At 42.4% G+C, this 16,935-nt stretch overlaps 32 non-coding genes across 32 annotated transcripts; all 32 read right to left on the minus strand.

The window, feature by feature from the left end:
- Positions 1-3,618: 3,618 nt before the first annotated feature.
- Positions 3,619-3,690, minus strand: trnaa-ugc (transfer RNA alanine (anticodon UGC)). Its single transcript has one exon. It is a non-coding gene; the product is annotated as a tRNA-Ala (tRNA).
- A 108-nt stretch (positions 3,691-3,798) lies between these two features.
- On the minus strand, positions 3,799-3,870 carry trnaa-ugc (transfer RNA alanine (anticodon UGC)). The gene has a single exon. It is a non-coding gene; the product is annotated as a tRNA-Ala (tRNA).
- A 93-nt stretch (positions 3,871-3,963) lies between these two features.
- trnaa-cgc (transfer RNA alanine (anticodon CGC)) lies at positions 3,964-4,035 on the minus strand. The gene has a single exon. It is a non-coding gene; the product is annotated as a tRNA-Ala (tRNA).
- Positions 4,036-4,293: 258 nt separating this feature from the next.
- On the minus strand, positions 4,294-4,365 carry trnaa-ugc (transfer RNA alanine (anticodon UGC)). The gene has a single exon. It is a non-coding gene; the product is annotated as a tRNA-Ala (tRNA).
- A 95-nt stretch (positions 4,366-4,460) lies between these two features.
- trnaa-ugc (transfer RNA alanine (anticodon UGC)) lies at positions 4,461-4,532 on the minus strand. Its single transcript has one exon. It is a non-coding gene; the product is annotated as a tRNA-Ala (tRNA).
- A 93-nt stretch (positions 4,533-4,625) lies between these two features.
- Positions 4,626-4,697, minus strand: trnaa-cgc (transfer RNA alanine (anticodon CGC)). The gene has a single exon. It is a non-coding gene; the product is annotated as a tRNA-Ala (tRNA).
- A 302-nt stretch (positions 4,698-4,999) lies between these two features.
- trnaa-ugc (transfer RNA alanine (anticodon UGC)) lies at positions 5,000-5,071 on the minus strand. The gene has a single exon. It is a non-coding gene; the product is annotated as a tRNA-Ala (tRNA).
- A 93-nt stretch (positions 5,072-5,164) lies between these two features.
- On the minus strand, positions 5,165-5,236 carry trnaa-ugc (transfer RNA alanine (anticodon UGC)). The gene has a single exon. It is a non-coding gene; the product is annotated as a tRNA-Ala (tRNA).
- Positions 5,237-5,329: 93 nt separating this feature from the next.
- Positions 5,330-5,401, minus strand: trnaa-cgc (transfer RNA alanine (anticodon CGC)). The gene has a single exon. It is a non-coding gene; the product is annotated as a tRNA-Ala (tRNA).
- Positions 5,402-6,316: 915 nt separating this feature from the next.
- trnaa-cgc (transfer RNA alanine (anticodon CGC)) lies at positions 6,317-6,388 on the minus strand. The gene has a single exon. It is a non-coding gene; the product is annotated as a tRNA-Ala (tRNA).
- A 93-nt stretch (positions 6,389-6,481) lies between these two features.
- trnaa-cgc (transfer RNA alanine (anticodon CGC)) lies at positions 6,482-6,553 on the minus strand. Its single transcript has one exon. It is a non-coding gene; the product is annotated as a tRNA-Ala (tRNA).
- Positions 6,554-6,646: 93 nt separating this feature from the next.
- trnaa-ugc (transfer RNA alanine (anticodon UGC)) lies at positions 6,647-6,718 on the minus strand. Its single transcript has one exon. It is a non-coding gene; the product is annotated as a tRNA-Ala (tRNA).
- A 93-nt stretch (positions 6,719-6,811) lies between these two features.
- trnaa-cgc (transfer RNA alanine (anticodon CGC)) lies at positions 6,812-6,883 on the minus strand. The gene has a single exon. It is a non-coding gene; the product is annotated as a tRNA-Ala (tRNA).
- Positions 6,884-6,976: 93 nt separating this feature from the next.
- On the minus strand, positions 6,977-7,048 carry trnaa-ugc (transfer RNA alanine (anticodon UGC)). The gene has a single exon. It is a non-coding gene; the product is annotated as a tRNA-Ala (tRNA).
- Positions 7,049-7,141: 93 nt separating this feature from the next.
- trnaa-cgc (transfer RNA alanine (anticodon CGC)) lies at positions 7,142-7,213 on the minus strand. The gene has a single exon. It is a non-coding gene; the product is annotated as a tRNA-Ala (tRNA).
- A 93-nt stretch (positions 7,214-7,306) lies between these two features.
- On the minus strand, positions 7,307-7,378 carry trnaa-ugc (transfer RNA alanine (anticodon UGC)). The gene has a single exon. It is a non-coding gene; the product is annotated as a tRNA-Ala (tRNA).
- Positions 7,379-7,636: 258 nt separating this feature from the next.
- Positions 7,637-7,708, minus strand: trnaa-ugc (transfer RNA alanine (anticodon UGC)). Its single transcript has one exon. It is a non-coding gene; the product is annotated as a tRNA-Ala (tRNA).
- A 93-nt stretch (positions 7,709-7,801) lies between these two features.
- On the minus strand, positions 7,802-7,873 carry trnaa-ugc (transfer RNA alanine (anticodon UGC)). The gene has a single exon. It is a non-coding gene; the product is annotated as a tRNA-Ala (tRNA).
- A 93-nt stretch (positions 7,874-7,966) lies between these two features.
- trnaa-cgc (transfer RNA alanine (anticodon CGC)) lies at positions 7,967-8,038 on the minus strand. The gene has a single exon. It is a non-coding gene; the product is annotated as a tRNA-Ala (tRNA).
- A 93-nt stretch (positions 8,039-8,131) lies between these two features.
- On the minus strand, positions 8,132-8,203 carry trnaa-cgc (transfer RNA alanine (anticodon CGC)). Its single transcript has one exon. It is a non-coding gene; the product is annotated as a tRNA-Ala (tRNA).
- Positions 8,204-8,481: 278 nt separating this feature from the next.
- Positions 8,482-8,553, minus strand: trnaa-cgc (transfer RNA alanine (anticodon CGC)). The gene has a single exon. It is a non-coding gene; the product is annotated as a tRNA-Ala (tRNA).
- Positions 8,554-8,646: 93 nt separating this feature from the next.
- On the minus strand, positions 8,647-8,718 carry trnaa-ugc (transfer RNA alanine (anticodon UGC)). Its single transcript has one exon. It is a non-coding gene; the product is annotated as a tRNA-Ala (tRNA).
- A 94-nt stretch (positions 8,719-8,812) lies between these two features.
- On the minus strand, positions 8,813-8,884 carry trnaa-cgc (transfer RNA alanine (anticodon CGC)). The gene has a single exon. It is a non-coding gene; the product is annotated as a tRNA-Ala (tRNA).
- A 93-nt stretch (positions 8,885-8,977) lies between these two features.
- On the minus strand, positions 8,978-9,049 carry trnaa-ugc (transfer RNA alanine (anticodon UGC)). The gene has a single exon. It is a non-coding gene; the product is annotated as a tRNA-Ala (tRNA).
- A 973-nt stretch (positions 9,050-10,022) lies between these two features.
- Positions 10,023-10,094, minus strand: trnaa-ugc (transfer RNA alanine (anticodon UGC)). The gene has a single exon. It is a non-coding gene; the product is annotated as a tRNA-Ala (tRNA).
- Positions 10,095-10,186: 92 nt separating this feature from the next.
- On the minus strand, positions 10,187-10,258 carry trnaa-ugc (transfer RNA alanine (anticodon UGC)). The gene has a single exon. It is a non-coding gene; the product is annotated as a tRNA-Ala (tRNA).
- A 256-nt stretch (positions 10,259-10,514) lies between these two features.
- trnaa-ugc (transfer RNA alanine (anticodon UGC)) lies at positions 10,515-10,586 on the minus strand. The gene has a single exon. It is a non-coding gene; the product is annotated as a tRNA-Ala (tRNA).
- A 1,440-nt stretch (positions 10,587-12,026) lies between these two features.
- Positions 12,027-12,098, minus strand: trnaa-ugc (transfer RNA alanine (anticodon UGC)). The gene has a single exon. It is a non-coding gene; the product is annotated as a tRNA-Ala (tRNA).
- Positions 12,099-12,191: 93 nt separating this feature from the next.
- Positions 12,192-12,263, minus strand: trnaa-cgc (transfer RNA alanine (anticodon CGC)). Its single transcript has one exon. It is a non-coding gene; the product is annotated as a tRNA-Ala (tRNA).
- A 93-nt stretch (positions 12,264-12,356) lies between these two features.
- On the minus strand, positions 12,357-12,428 carry trnaa-cgc (transfer RNA alanine (anticodon CGC)). The gene has a single exon. It is a non-coding gene; the product is annotated as a tRNA-Ala (tRNA).
- Positions 12,429-13,506: 1,078 nt separating this feature from the next.
- Positions 13,507-13,578, minus strand: trnaa-cgc (transfer RNA alanine (anticodon CGC)). The gene has a single exon. It is a non-coding gene; the product is annotated as a tRNA-Ala (tRNA).
- A 135-nt stretch (positions 13,579-13,713) lies between these two features.
- Positions 13,714-13,787, minus strand: trnaa-ugc (transfer RNA alanine (anticodon UGC)). The gene has a single exon. It is a non-coding gene; the product is annotated as a tRNA-Ala (tRNA).
- Positions 13,788-16,935: the final 3,148 nt, after the last annotated feature.

The raw sequence follows: 16,935 nt of genomic DNA on the forward strand, positions 1-16,935 counted from the left end.
TCCATGTATCTTTAAATCAAAATTTATAGTTGATAAAGCTCAACACTTCAATGAATACATATGCAGTTCAGATGTTTAAGAAATGAGGAGAGAAATTAATGGAAAGCTCCATATTGCTTGGAGATGCTGGGGATTGAACCCAGGACCTCATACATGCAAAGCATGCAGTCTACCACTGAGCTACAACCACTGCTTCAACTGTTGTATTCTCTTGTTTAAATAATATCTTTATGCACGATACCTGTGTGATATATGGCTTTGACTTAAAAGTCTAACATTGCTTGGAGATGCTGTGGATTAAATCCAGGACCTCATACATGCGAAGCGTGCACTCTACTACTTAGCTACATCCCCTGCTGTGGCTGTTGTGTTTCTCTTGTTTAAACAATATTTTTATGCACGATGCCTGTGTGATATATGACTTTGACTTAAAAGTCCAACATTGCTTGGAGAAGCTGGGGATTGAACCCAGGAACTTATACACGCAAAGCTGCACTCTACCACTCAGGTACAACCCCTGCTTCAACTGTTGTATTTCTCTTGTTTAAATAATATCTTTATGCACGATACCTGTGTAATACATGGCTTTGACTTTCTCCCCAGCATTCATCTCGCGAATCTCTGATCCCTTCCTAACAAAACGGATGAACTTCTTCTCCTCACCCACACTAACAAAGATTTTTTAAACTCTCCTGCTTTGTGCTTCACTGAAACCTGGCTGAGTGAAGCCATACCGGACAACGCAATACATCTGCCGGGCTTCCAGCTGTTCCGAGCGGATCGCATCGCGGAGCTAACGGGGAAAACGAGAGGTGGTGGATTGTGTTTCTACATTAACGAAAGTTGGTGTTCAGATGTAACAACACTGAAGAAGATGTGCTCTCCTAATTTAGAGGCACATTTCATAAACTGTAAACCCTTCTACTCGCCTCGGGAATTTTCCTCCTTCATTCTCGTGAATGTTTACATCCCTCCAGACGCGTGCGTGAGCGCGGCGCTACAACAGCTGGCTGAACAAATATCTGAAACGGAACAAAGGTACCCAGACTCTCTTTTAATCATTCTTGGGGATTTTAACAAAGCAAATCTTTCCCGTGAACTACCAAAATACAGACAGCACGTTACATGTCCCACCAGAGACAGTAATATACTGGACCACTGTTACACCACAATAAGAAATGCATATCACTCCGTCCCACGGGCAGCTTTGGGGCTCTCTGATCACTGTTTGGTTCATCTCATACCGACCTACAGGCAGAAACTGAAATCAGCTAAACCTGGAATAAGGACTGTAAAAAGATGGACTAATGAAGCAGAGCAGAATCTACAGGCCTGCTTTGATTGCACTGATTGGACTGTTTTTGAAGCTGCTACCAATGATCTGGATGAGCTCACAGATACTGTAACATCATATATAAGTTTCTGTGAGGATACATGCATTCCTGCCAGGACATTCTTATCATTCACTAATGATAAACCATGGTTTACTGGGAAACTCAAACACCTTCGTCATGCCAAAGAGGATGCTTACAGAAGTGGGGATAAAATCTTGTATAACCAGGCCAGAAACAGATTGACAAAGGAGATCAAAGTTGCTAAAAGGAACTACTCTGATAAACTGAAAAACCAGTTTTCATCCAACGACCCATCATCAGTCTGGAATGGCCTGAGGAACATTACCAACTACAAGTCACCATCCCTTCGATCTGTGGACAATCAACACCTGGCTGACGATTTAAATTCATTTTACTGCCGGTTTGAAAAGCCCTCATTCACACCACACACCCGGTCTGATCTGCACTTCACACATTCAGCATCACCTCCTGTTCTCCAATTATCACTCCCCCCTCCTGCCATCCAACCTGAGCTTAAGGTCTGTGTGGAGGACGTGAGCCGAGTCTTCAAAAAACAGAAGACTAGGAAAGCCTCAGGCCCAGACGGCATCTCATCTGCTTGTTTAAAAGCCTGCGCTGACCAACTGGCCCCGGTCTTCACGCAGATCTTCAACAGATCATTGGAGCAGTGTGAAGTTCCCTGCTGCTTCAAACGCTCCACTATCATTCCTGTCCCCAAAAAACCCCAAATCACTGGACTTAATGACTACAGACCTGTCGCTCTCACGTCTGTGGTCATGAAGTCGTTTGAAAGACTGGTGCTGGCCCTCCTGAAGGTCATCACTGGACCCCTGCTGGATCCCTTTCAGTTTGCTTACAGAGCAAACAGGTCTGTGGATGATGCATTCAACATGGGACTGCATTATATCCTGCAACATCTCGACAGACCAGGGACTTATGCAAGGATCCTCTTTGTGGACTTCAGTTCGGCCTTCAATACCATCATGCCTGGTCTTCTCACAGCCAAACTGACCCAGCTCTCCATACCATCCTCGATCTGTCAGTGGATCACCAGCTTCCTGACGGACCGGCAGCAGCGAGTGAGACTGGGGAAACACACATCCAAGACACTCACAATCAGCACTGGTGCTCCCCAAGGGTGCGTTCTCTCCCCACTGCTCTTCTCCCTGTACACTAATGACTGCACTTCTAAAGACCCCACTGTCAAGCTCCTGAAATTTGCAGACGACACCACTGTCATCGGTCTCATCCGAAACAGTGACGAGTCTGCTTACAGACTGGAGGTTGAACAGCTGGCTGCCTGGTGCAGTTATAACAACCTTGAGCTGAACACGCTCAAAACAGTGGAGATGATCGTGGACTTCAGGAGGAACAGCTCAGCACTCCCCCCACTCACCATCATGAACAGCACTGTGGAAGCAGTGGAGTCATTCAGGTTCCTGGGCACTATCATCTCTCAGGACCTGAAGTGGGACAATCACATTGACTCCACTGTGAAAAAGGCCCAGCAGAGACTGTACTTCCTTCGCCAGCTGAGGAAGTTCAACCTGCCACAGGATCTGCTGATTCAGTTCTACTCAGCCGTCATTGAGTCTGTGTTGTGCGCTTCCATCACTGTCTGGTTTGGTTCAGCTACCAAATCAGACATCAGGAGACTACAACGGACAGTCCGGACTGCGGAGAGGATTATTGGTGCCCCCCTGCCAAACCTCCAGGACCTGTACTCTTCCAAAGTGAGGAAGAGAGTAGGTAAAATCATCACAGATTCCACTCACCCTGGACACCACCTGTTTGAACTGTTACCGTCAAGACGGAGACTCAGATCACTGGCCACAAGAACATCTCGGCACAGGAACAGTTTCTTCCCACAGGCCATTTCCCTCCTGAACAGTTAACACTCCTCCCAAGGCATATGCCTGTAAGTGCAATACTCCCACTGTTTAGTGCAATATCCCACAACTCAGGTGATACTTATATGTAGATTTATTTATTTATAATATTCAAAACACTGTAAATAGGTTCATAATCTGTAAATCTGAAAATGTCTATTCTGACTAAACCCAACTGTGATAGTTTTATTCTCATATATTTATATTTTTATTTTTTATTCTTATAATTTGTAGTATTATGTTTCATGTTGTATTTGTATATGTCCACTGGAAGCCTCAGTACCAAAACAAATTCCTTGTGTGTGCAAGCACACTTGGCAATAAAGCTCTTTCTGATTCTGATTCTGATTCTGACTTAAAAGTCCAGCATTACTTGGAGAAGCTGGGGATTGCACCCAGGACCTCATGCATGCAAAGCATGCGCTCTACCACCGAGCTACATCCCCTGCTGTTACAACCACTGCTTCAACTGTTGTAATTCTCTTGTTTAAACAATATCTTTATGCACGATGCCTGCGTGATGTATGGCTTTGACTTAAAAGTCTAACATCTCATGGAGAAGCTGGGGATTGAACCCAGGACCTTATACATGCAAAGCATGCGCTCTACAACTGAGCTACATCCCCTGCTGTGGCTGTCGTGTTTCTCTTGTTTAAACAATATCTTTATGCACGATGACTGTGTGATATATATTTTTTTTTTAAAAATCTAACTTTGCTTGGAGATGCTGCGGATTGAACCCAGGACCTCATACATGCGAAGCATGCGCTCTACCACTGAGCTACATCCCCTGCTGTGGTTGTTGCACTTCTCCTGTTTAAACAATATCTTTATGCACCATGCCTGTGTGATATATGACTTTGACTTAAAAGTCCAGCATTACTTGGAGAAGCTGGGGATTGTACTCAGGACCTCACACATGCAATGCATGCGCTCTACCACTGAGCTACGTCCCCTGCTGCGGCTCTTGTGTTTCTCTTGTTTAAACAATATCTTTATGCACGATACCTGTGTGATGTATGGCTTTGACTTAAAAGTCTAACATCTCATGGAGATGCTGGGGATTGAACCCAGGACCTCATACATGCAAAGCACGCGCTCTACCACTGAGCTACATCCCCTGCTGTGGTTTCTGCATTTCTCCTGTTTAAACAATATCTTTATGCACGATGCCTGTGTGATATATATGACTTTGACTTGAAAGTCCAGCATTACTTGGAGAAGCTGGGGATTGAACCCAGTACCTCATACATGCAAAGCATGCGCTCTACCACTGAGCTACATCCCCTGCTGTGGCTCTTGTGTTTCTCTTGTTTAAACAATATCTTTATGCACGATGCCTGTGTGATATATTTTTTTTTCTTAAAAGTCTAACTTTGCTTGGAGATGCTGGGGATTGAACCTAGGACCTCATACATGCGAAGCATGCGCTCTACCACTGAGCTACATCCCCTCATTATGATAAGCGTGTTCTGTTATTTACTTACATGTACCTTTAAATCAAAATTTATAGGTGATAAAGGGCAACACTGGAATGCATACATATGCAGTTCAGAGGTTTAGGAAACAGTTAAATAACCCCATTGCTTGGAGATGCTGGGGAGATTGAACCCAGAACCTAATACATGCAAAGCATGCACTCTACCACTGAGCTACAACCCCTACTTCAACTGTTTTATTTCTCTTGTTTAAATAATATCTTTACGCACGATACCTGTGTTATATATGGCTTTGACTTGAAAGTCTAACATTGCTTGGATATGCTGGGGATTGACCCCAGGACCTCAAACATGCAAAGCATGCGCTCTACCACTGAGCTACATCCCCTGCTGTGGTTTTTGCATTTCTCCTGTTTAAACAATATCTTTATGCACTATGCCTGTGTGATATATGACTTTGACTTAAAAGTCCAATATTACTTGGAGAAGCTGGGGATTGAACCAAGGACCTCATGCATGCAAAGCATGCGCTCTACCACTGACCTACATCCCCTGCTGTGGTTGTTCCATTTCTCCTGTTTTAAGAATATTGTTATGCACGATGCCTGTGTGATATATGATTTTGACTTAAAAGTCCAATATTATTTTGAGAAGCTGGGGATTGAACCCAGGACCTCATACATGCGAAGCATGCGCTCTACCACTGGGCTACATCCCCTGCTCCAACTGTTGTATTTCTTTTGTTTAAATAATATCTTTATGTACAATGCCTATGTGATATATGGCTTTGACTTAAAAGTCCAGCATTACTTGGAGAAGCTGGGGATTGAACCAAGGACCTCATATATGTGAAGCATGCGCTCTACCACTGAGCTACATCCCCTGCTCCAAATGTTGTATTTCTCTTATTTAAATAATATCTTTATGCACGATGCCTGTGTGATATATGACTTTGACTTAAAAGTCCAGCATTACTTGGAGAAGCTGGGGATTGAATCCAGGACCTCATACATGCGAAGCGTGCACTCTACTACTTAGCTACATCCCCTGCTGTGGCTGTTGTGTTTCTCTTGTTTAAACAATATCTTTATGCACGATGCGTGTGTGATGTATGGCTTTGACTTAAAAGTCTAACATTGCTTGAAGATTGGACCCAGGACCTCATACATGCGAAAATAAGTGTGTTCTTTTTTTTACATACATGTACCTGTAAATCAAAATTTATAGTTGATAAAGGTCAACACTGGAATGCATACATATGCAGTTCAGATGTTTAAGAAACAGTTAAAGAACCCCATTGCTTGGAGATTCTGAACCCAGGACCTCATACATGCAAGGCTGCACTCTACCATTGAGCTGCATCCCCTCATTATGATAAGCGTGTTCTGTTACAGGGAAAGAACCATATTGCTTGGAGAGGCTGTGGATTGAACCTAGGACCTCATACATGTGAAGCATGCGCTCTACCATTGAGCTGCATCCCCTCAAAATGGTAAGTTGGTTCTGCTTTTTACTTCCATGTATCTTTAAATCAAAATTTATAGTTGATAAAGGTCAACACTTCAATGAATACATATGCAGTTCAGATGTTTAAGAAACAGGGAGAGAAATTAATAGAAAGCTCCATATTGCTTGGAGATGCTGGGGATTGAACCCAGGACCTCATACATGCGAAGCATGCGCTCTACCACTTAGCTACATCCCCTGCTCCAAATGTTGTCTTTCTCTTGTTTAAATAATATCTTTATGCACAATGCCTATGTGATATATGGCTTTGACTTAAAAGTCCAACATTGCATGGAGAAGCTGGGGATTGAACCCAGGACCTCATACATGCGAAGCATGCGCTCTACCACTGAGCTACATTCCCTGCTGTGGTTGTTGCATTTCTCCGGTTTAAACAATATATTTATGCACAATGCCTGTGTGATATATGACTTTGACTTAAAAGTCCAGCATTACTTGGAAAAGCTGGGGATTGAACCCTGGACCTCATACATGCAAAGCATGCGCTCTACCACTGAGCTACATCCCCTCCTGTGGCTCTTGTGTTTCTCTTGTTGAAACAATATCTTTATGCACGATGCCTGTGTGATATATTTTTTTTTCTTAAAAGTCTAACATTGCTTGGAGATGCTGGGGATTGAACCCAGGACCTCATACATGCGAAGCATGCGCTCTACCACTGAGCTACATCCCCTGCTGTGGTTGTTGCATTTCTCCGGTTTAAACAATATCTTTATGCACAATGCCTGTGTGATATATGACTTTGACTTAAAAGTCCAGCATTACTTCGAGAAGCTGGGGATTGAACCCAGGACCTCATACATGCAAAGCATGCGCTCTACCACTGAGCTTCATCCCCTGCTGTGGCTCTTATGTTTCTCTTGTTTAAACAATATCTTTATGCACGATGCCTGTGTGATATATTTTTTTTTCTTAAAAGTCTAACATTGCTTGGAGATGCTGGGGATTGAACCCAGGACCTCATACATGCGAAGCATGCGCTCTACCACTGAGCTACATCCCCTGCTGTGGCTCTTGTGTTTCTCTTGTTTAAACAATATCTTTATGCACAATGCCTGTGTGATATATGACTTTGACTTAAAAGTCCAGCATTACTTGGAGAAGCTGGGGATTGAACCCTGGACCTCATACATGCAAAGCATGCGCTCTACCACTGAGCTACATCCCCTGCTGCGGCTGTAGTGTTTCTCTTTTTTAAACATTATCTTTATGCACGATGCCTGTGTGATATATGGCTTTGACTTAAAAGTCTAACATTGCTTGGAGATGCTGTGGATTGAATCCAGGACCTCATACATGCGAAGCGTGCACTCTACTACTTAGCTACATCCCCTGCTGTGGCTGTTGTGTTTCTCTTGTTTAAACAATATCTTTATGCACGATGCGTGTGTGATGTATGGCTTTCACTTAAAAGTCCAGCATTACGTGGAGAAGTTGGGTATTGCACCCAGGACCTCATACATGCAAAGCATGCGCTCTACCACTGAGCTACATCCCCTGCTGTGGCTATTGTGTTTCTCTTGTTTAAACAATATCTTTATGCACGATGCCTGTGTGATATATGACTTTGACTTAAAAGTCCAGCATTACTTGGAGAAGCTGGGGATTGTACCCAGGACCTCATACATGCAAAGCATGCGCTCTACCACTGAGCTACATCCCCTGCTCCAACTGTTGTATTTCTCTTGTTTAAATAATATCTTTATGTACAATGCCTATGTGATATATGGCTTTGACTTAAAAGTCCAGCATTACTTGGAGAAGCTGGGGATTGAACCCAGGACCTCATATATGCGAAGCATGCGCTCTACCACTGAGCTACATCCCCTGCTCCAAATGTTGTATTTCTCTTGTTTAAATAATATCTTTATGCACGATGCCTGTGTGATATATGACTTTGACTTAAAAGTACAGTATTACTTGGAGAAGCTGGGGATTGAACCCAGGACCTCATACATGCGAAGCATGCGCTCTACCACTGAGCTACATCCCCTGCTCCAACTGTTGTATTTCTCTTGTTTAAATAATATCTTTATGTACAATGCCTATGTGATATATGGCTTTGACTTAAAAGTCCAACATTGCATGTAGAAGCTGCGGATTGAACCCAGGACCTCCGGATTGAACCCAGGACCTCATACATGCGAAGCATGCGCTCTACCACTTAGCTACATCCCCTGCTCCAACTGTTGTCTTTCTCTTGTTTAAATAATATCTTTATGCACAATGCCTATGTGATATATGGCTTTGACTTAAAAGTCCAACATTGCATGGAGAAGCTGGGGATTGAACCCAGTACCTCATACATGCGAAGCATGCGCTCTACCACTGAGCTACATCCCCTGCTGTGGTTGTTGCATTTCTCCGGTTTAAACAATATCTTTATGCACAATGCCTGTGTGATATATGACTTTGACTTAAAAGTCCAGCATTACTTCGAGAAGCTGGGGATTGAACCCAGGACCTCATACATGCAAAGCATGCGCTCTACCACTGAGCTACATCCCCTGCTGTGGCTCTTGTGTTTCTCTTGTTTAAACAATATCTTTATGCACGATGCCTGTGTGATATATTTTTTTTTTCTTAAAAGTCTAACATTGCTTGGAGATGCTGGGGATTGAACCCAGGACCTCATACATGCGAAGCATGCGCTCTACCACTGAGCTACATCCCCTGCTGTGGCTCTTGTGTTTCTCTTGTTTAAACAATATCTTTATGCACAATGCCTGTGTGATATATGACTTTGACTTAAAAGTCCAGCATTACTTGGAGAAGCTGGGGATTGAACCCTGGACCTCATACATGCAAAGCATGCGCTCTACCACTGAGCTACATCCCCTGCTGCGGCTGTCGTGTTTCTCTTTTTTAAACATTATCTTTATGCACGATGCCTGTGTGATATATGGCTTTGACTTAAAAGTCTAACATTGCTTGGAGATGCTGTGGATTGAATCCAGGACCTCATACATGCGAAGCGTGCACTCTACTACTTAGCTACATCCCCTGCTGTGGCTGTTGTGTTTCTCTTGTTTAAACAATATCTTTATGCACGATGCGTGTGTGATGTATGGCTTTGACTTAAAAGTCTAACATTGCTTGAAGATTGGACCCAGGACCTCATACATGCGAAAATAAGTGTGTTCTTTTTTTTACATACATGTATCTTTAAATCAAAATTTATAGTTGATAAAGGTCAACACTGGAATGAGTACATGCAGTTCAGATATTTAAGAAACAGTTAAAGAACCCCATTGCTTGGAGATGCAACCCAGGACCTCATACATGCAAAGCATGCACCCTACCACTGAGCTACATCACCTCAAAATGGTAAGTGTGTTCTGTTATTTACTTATATGTACCTGTAAATCAAAATTTATAGTTGATAAAGGTCAACACTGGAATGCATACATATGCAGTTCAGATGTTTAAGAAACAGTTAAAGAACCCCATTGCTTGGAGATTCTGAACCCAGGACCTCATACATGCAAGGCTGCACTCTACCATTGAGCTGCATCCCCTCATTATGATAAGCGTGTTCTGTTGTGTACTTACATATACATGTGTAAGAAACAGGGAAAGAACCATATTGCTTGGAGAGGCTGGGGATTGAACCTACGACCTCATACATGTGAAGCATGCGCTCTACCATTGAGCTGCATCCCCTCAAAATGGTAAGTTGGTTCTGCTTTTTACTTCAATGTATCTTTAAATCAAAATTTATAGTTGATAAAGGTCAACACTTCAATGAATACATATGCAGTTCAGATGTTTAAGAAATGGGGAGAGAAATTAATGGAAAGCTCCATATTGCTTGGAGATGCTGGGGATTGAACCCAGGACCTCATACATGCAAAGCATGCAGTCTACCACTGAGCTACAACCCCTGCTTCAACTGTTTTATTCTCTTGTTTAAATAATATCTTTATGCACGATACCTGTGTAATATATGGCTTTGACTTAAAAGTCCAGCATTACATGGAGAAGCTGGGTATTGCACCCAGGACCTCATACATGCAAAGCATGCGCTCTACCACTGAGCTACATCCCCTGCTGTGGCTCTTGTGTTTCTCTTGTTTAAACAATATCTTTATGCACGATGCCTGTGTGATATATGACTTTGACTTAAAAGTCCAGCATTACTTGGAGAAGCTGGGGATTGTACCCAGGACCTCATACATGCAATGCACTCGCTCTACCACTGAGCTACGTCCCCTGCTGCGGCTCTTGTGTTTCTCTTGTTTAAACAATATCTTTATGCACGATACCTGTGATGTATGGCTTTGACTTAAAAGTCTAACATCTCATGGAGATGCTGGGGACTGAAGCCAGGACCTCATACATGCAAAGCATGCGCTCTACCACTGAGCTACATCCCCTGCTGTGGTTTTTGCATTTCTCCTGTTTAAACAATATCTTTATGCACGATGCCTGTGTGATATATGACTTTGACTTAAAAGTCCAGCATTACTTGGAGAAGCTGGGGATTGAACCCAGGACCTCATACATGCAAAGCATTAAGTCTAACACTGAGCTACAACCACTGCTTCAACTGTTGTATTCTCTTGTTTAAATAATATCTTTATGCACGATACCTGTGTAATATATGGCTTTGACTTAAAAGTCCAGCATTACGTGGAGAAGTTGGGTATTGCACCCAGGACCTCATACATGCAAAGCATACACTCTACCACTGAGCTACATCCCCTGCTGTGGCTGTTGTGTTTCTCTTGTTTAAACAATATCTTTAAAAAGTCTAAAAGTCTAACATTGCTTGAAGATTGAACCCAGGACCTCATACATGCGAAAATAAGTGTGTTCTTTTTTTTACTTACATGTATCTTTAAATCAAAATTTATAGTTGATAAAGGTCAACACTGGAATGAGTTCATGCAGTTCAGATATTTAAGAAACAGTTAAAGAACCCCATTGCTTGGAGATACAACCCAGGACCTCATGCATGCAAAGCATGCACCCTACCACTGAGCTACATCACCTCAAAATGGTAAGTGTGTTCTGTTATTTACATATATGTACCTGTAAATCAAAATTTATAGTTGATAAAGGTCAACACTGGAATGCATACATATGCAGTTCAGATGTTTAAGAAACAGTTAAAGAACCCCATTGCTTGGAGATGCTGAGCCCAGGACCTCATACATGCAAGGCTGCACTCTACCATTGAGTTGCATCCCCTCATTATGATAAGCGTGTTCTGTTATGTACTTACATATACATGTTTAAGAAACAGGGAAAGAACCATATTGCTTGGAGTGGCTGGGGATTGAACCTAGGACCTCATACATGTGAAGCATGCGCTCTGCCATTGAGCTGCATCCCCTCAAAATGGTAAGTTGGTTCTGCTTTTTACTTCCATGTATCTTTAAATCAAAATTTATAGTTGATAAAGGTCAACACTTCAATGAATACATATGCAGTTCAGATGTTTAAGAAACGGGGAGAGAAATTAATGGAAAGCTCCATATTGCTTGGAGATGCTGGGGATTGAACCCAGGACCTCATACATGCAAAGCATGCAGTCTACCACTGAGCTACAACCACTGCTTCAACTGTTGTATTCTCTTGTTTAAATAATATCTTTATGCACGATACCTGTGTAATATATGGCTTTCACTTAAAAGTCCAGCATTACGTGGAGAAGTTGGGTATTGCACCCAGGACCTCATACATGCAAAGCATGCGCTCTACCCCTGAGCTACATCCCCTGCTGTGGCTATTGTGTTTCTCTTGTTTAAACAATATCTTTATGCACGATGCCTGTGTGATATATGACTTTGACTTAAAAGTCCAGCATTACTTGGAGAAGCTGGGGATTGTACCCAGGACCTCATACATGCAAAGCATGCGCTCTACCACTGAGCTACATCCCCTGCTCCAACTGTTGTATTTCTCTTGTTTAAATAATATCTTTATGTACAATGCCTATGTGATATATGGCTTTGACTTAAAAGTCCAGCATTACTTGGAGAAGCTGGGGATTGAACCCAGGACCTCATATATGCGAAGCATGCGCTCTACCACTGAGCTACATCCCCTGCTCCAAATGTTGTATTTCTCTTGTTTAAATAATATCTTTATGCACGATGCCTGTGTGATATATGACTTTGACTTAAAAGTACAGAATTACTTGGAGAAGCTGGGGATTGAACCCAGGACCTCATACATGCGAATCATGCGCTCTACCACTGAGCTACAACCCCTGCTCCAACTGTTGTATTTTTCTTGTTTAAATAATATCTTTATGTACAATGCCTATGTGATATATGGCTTTGACTTAAAAGTCCAACATTGCATGGAGAAGCTGCGGATTGAACCCAGGACCTCCGGATTGAACTCAGGACCTCATACATGCGAGGCATGCGCTCTACCACTTAGCTACATCCCCTGCTCCAACTGTTGTCTTTCTCTTGTTTAAATAATATCTTTATGCACAATGCCTATGTGATATATGGCTTTGACTTAAAAGTCCAACATTGCTTGGAGAAGCTGGGGATTGCACCCATGACCTCATACATGCAAAGCATGCGCTCTACCACTGAGTTACATCCCCTGCTGTGGCTGTTGTGTTTCTCTTGTTTAAACAATATCTTTATGTACGATACCTGTGTGATGTATGGCTTTGACTTAAAAGTCAAACTCTACCATTGAGCTGCATCCCCTCAAAATGGTAAGTGTGTTCTGCTTTTTACTTCCATGTATCTTTAAATCAAAATTTATAGTTGATAAAGGTCAACACTTCAATGAATACATATGCAGTTCAGATGTTTAAGAAACAGGGAAAGAAATTAATGGAGAGCTCCATATTGCTTGGAGATGCTGGGGATTGAACCAAGGACCCTCATACATGCAAAGCATTGACTTAAAAGTCCAACATTGCTTGGAGAAGCTGGGGATTGCACCCATGACCTCATACATGCAAAGCATGCGCTCTACCACTGAGTTACATCCCCTGCTGTGGCTGTTGTGTTTCTCTTGTTTAAACAATATCTTTATGTACGATACCTGTGTGATGTATGGCTTTGACTTAAAAGTCAAACTCTACCATTGAGCTGCATCCCCTCAAAATGGTAAGTGTGTTCTGCTTTTTACTTCCATGTATCTTTAAATCAAAATTTATAGTTGATAAAGGTCAACACTTCAATGAATACATATGCAGTTCAGATGTTTAAGAAACAGGGAAAGAAATTAATGGAGAGCTCCATATTGCTTGGAGATGCTGGGGATTGAACCAAGGACCCTCATACATGCAAAGCATTGACTTAAAAGTCCAACATTGCATGGAGAAGCTGGGGATTGAACCCAGGACCTCATACATGCGAAGCATGCGCTCTACCACTGAGCTACATCCCCTCATTATGATAAGCGTGTTCTGTTATTTACTTACATGTACCTTTAAATCAAAATTTATAGGTGATAAAGGGCAACACTGGAATGCATACATATGCAGTTCAGAGGTTTAAGAAACAGTTAAATAACCCCATTGCTTGGAGATGCTGGGGAGATTGAACCCAGGACCTAATACATGCAAAGCATGCACTCTACCACTGAGCTACAACCCCTGCTTCCACTGTTGTATTTCTCTTGTTTAAATAATATCTTTATGCACGATACCTGTGTAATACATGGCTTTGACTTAAAAGTCCAGCATTACTTGGAGAAGCTGGGGATTGCACCCAGGACCTCATACATGCAAAGTATGCGCTCTACCACTGAGCTACAACCACTGCTTCAACTGTTGTAATTCTCTTGTTTAAACTATATCTTTATGCACGATGCCTGTGTGATGTATGGCTTTGACTTAAAAGTCTAACATCTCATGGAGAAGCTGGGGATTGAACCCTGGACCTAATACATGCAAAGCATAAGCATGCGCTCCACCACTGAGCTACATCCCCTGCTGTAGCTGTCGCGTTTCTCTCCAATAAAGCTAGCTAGCGTGTAATAGCACACGTTTTCTTCTGTACATGTGAACCTGGAACTTTACCATGATATACAGCATCTTGGGGGAGGAGGAGAGGGACAACCCACTGTCGGCCAACAAACACCTGTTCCTCAGATACACCTCGCAGATCAGGGAGGTAGGCGAGGCTGTGGAGGTGTATCAGAAAAAACAGGCCATGCTGCAGGAGGCCCAGAGGACAGGAGACTCTGGATGTCTGATGGTGGAGTTTAGGGATTTTAAGGGTAGGTCAATGAAGGAGGTGTATGAGGACCCTAGCAAGGAGGCCCAGGCTCTCATCACCTACCTGAAGAAGGCAAAGGCCAGGCCTAACACCAATATGGCCCTTTTAAAAGCATACGTGCTGAAGAGGCAGGCTCCAGCCCACGTGCCCACCACCACTGTGCCCACTGCATCTGTCCTCACTGCTGCTGTGCCCACTGCCACTGTGTCTGTTCCTCCTCCACCTACTGCCACTAAGAACAGGCCACTGCTGGCGACCAATGTGAAGGCCCTGTTGGCCCTGACCACGTGTACCTCCTGCGTCTGAGTCCGCAGCCCGGAGACAGCTCTTTACATGAGGTGAGTATCACTTAACGCAGTGTTTCCCAAACTTTTTTCAGTCGAGGCACCCTTTGAAAATTTAAAAATATTTGTGACACCCTACACTAGTGTTGTCACGATACTACTTTGATACTATACCTTGAAATGTATTGATTTTCAATACCACAGGGAATAACTGCCGTATATAGGCTTACTGTCATATAGATATTTTTTTAATATTATCAATTTTTTTGTCCATCCATTTAAAGTCTAGGAAATCATTAATTTCTTCTGCAGAGATCACTTTACATGATGACATGGGTCTCACACATTTCTGAGCGCTTTATTAGACAGAAATTTGCTGTATTAACCTAAAACAACATGCTAGCCAGATTGTTTATCCAAATAGACCTATGTTGTTAGAATTTACTGTTTACCAGGTTTTTGGTAATTTTCTTGATTTAATTTTTTTTAATCTTTTTTTAAATGAAAACTAACATCATAAAGTATGATATTTGTTTTAGTTTGAGCAATTCTGGAGCTATAATTGACTCTTCTTATGAGCATATAAGACAAAACAGCTCCTTGGAAAAAATGAAATGTAATATTGTAGTAGTTATAAACAAACATATTTTAGTTCAGATTAGTTTGAGGGCAGCAATTGTATTCATAATGTCAAAATAAAACCGACGTAATGTTACTTGAAGGCATTATAGCCTACTATTCCTGCCAAACTTCCATGGTTGCGGTTAGTGTTACTACAGTAAATCCATGGTGAATGTTGCTGATCTGTGGACACTGGATAGTTCATTCATGGCACAATGTTTCTTTCTGGTTTCCACGTCAGTGCTGTTTGATCCGTTAATAACGGAGAAATGTGAATGTTTCACACTAGATCTCGCAGCGATGTTATTACTTCTGTGGCAAATTCAAATTATTCCTTTACTTGATCTCTTAGCGCTGTGTAGTAACAGTGTCGCTTGATCAAGCTCGGCTCGCGCTGCTTTGGTCAAAACTGATAAACGGTCCGTCAACCACACAATAACGAGCAGTTTCGTTCCGCTTGCATTACGTTTGCCATTTTATGTTGGGCAATGTTGTGGTGGCTCCGGCGGATTATGAGCGCGCTTACCACGCCAAAGCACCTACATTTGAAAGAACGAAATTTTGGTCGGCAGGAAAAATGGCCTAACCCCCCCCCCTCAAAGAAAAAACTCTCCGGTTCTACGCGATTCATGTAAATGACCCAATTGGCCGAGAAAACGGCGATTGTCGCCGAAAAGCGACAAGTTTGCAGGTGTGATTAAAGCTACAAGCGCTCTTTAGTCAAGAGCAGTGAGTAATTTTCTCTGTTACCTGTTCTTTGATTCTGTTGTCACTGCTGCACTTGTTTATCTCACACGCGTCCCATCTCCTCACAACTCTAATTTAAGATTTTAACTAATTTAAGACTGCTCTCATGAGGATACTCAACAAAACGGACATTTTGGCATAACTGAGTGTTATTATTCGTTCAAGCACGAAACAGAAGTCGATTCTGGCACGCAATGCGCGTCGTCCTGTGTCAGCAGGACATTCACAGACAGCGCGTTCTCTTTTGTCTTTTCGCGGTTGCATGGTTTAAAAGCATTTGCATGAATAAGAACGTGATTATATAATGAAAGGCTAACCAAAGGATGACAGAAAAAACGGATGCTGCGTTAATTGTGTTTAAATATTTTTTAACGCGTAAAACTGAAAAACATTAATCGCACGCGTTACCGTTGACAGCAGCACGGACATAACCGATGTGTTTGTGAATATGCGGCAAGACGGACGTTGTGACAATGTTTTGTGTGTATTTGACCGTAAGCGCAACAAGCCATGAAAAAGAGGCAGCTTTCTGTGTGGACGCTGGGAATGAAGCACGAGAATGAAACCATGCGGATCCCCGCAATTCAACGAACGCAGAAAACTTATGATTTGCATTTTTTATTATAAATTTGTGTGCATTATTTGTTGTTATTAGACGCTTCCGACGATGCGAGATTGATGATACATTTATTTATTTTTTTTACACATTTTAGCAATTTTAAAATGTTAAATGGAGTTTACACGGCACCCCTGCTCTCGCCAGAAGGCACCCCAGGGTGCCGCGGCACCCCGTTTGGGAAACGCTGACTTAACGCATACAAGTGTGTTGGTGACATGTGCTTAGTGTTTTATGTTATTTTACAGACTCTGCT

This window comes from Siphateles boraxobius, unplaced genomic scaffold, assembly GCF_051911475.1.
Source record: "Siphateles boraxobius isolate OS27281-9 unplaced genomic scaffold, OSU_SipBor_1 143, whole genome shotgun sequence".
Taxonomy (NCBI): Eukaryota; Metazoa; Chordata; class Actinopteri; order Cypriniformes; family Leuciscidae; genus Siphateles; species Siphateles boraxobius.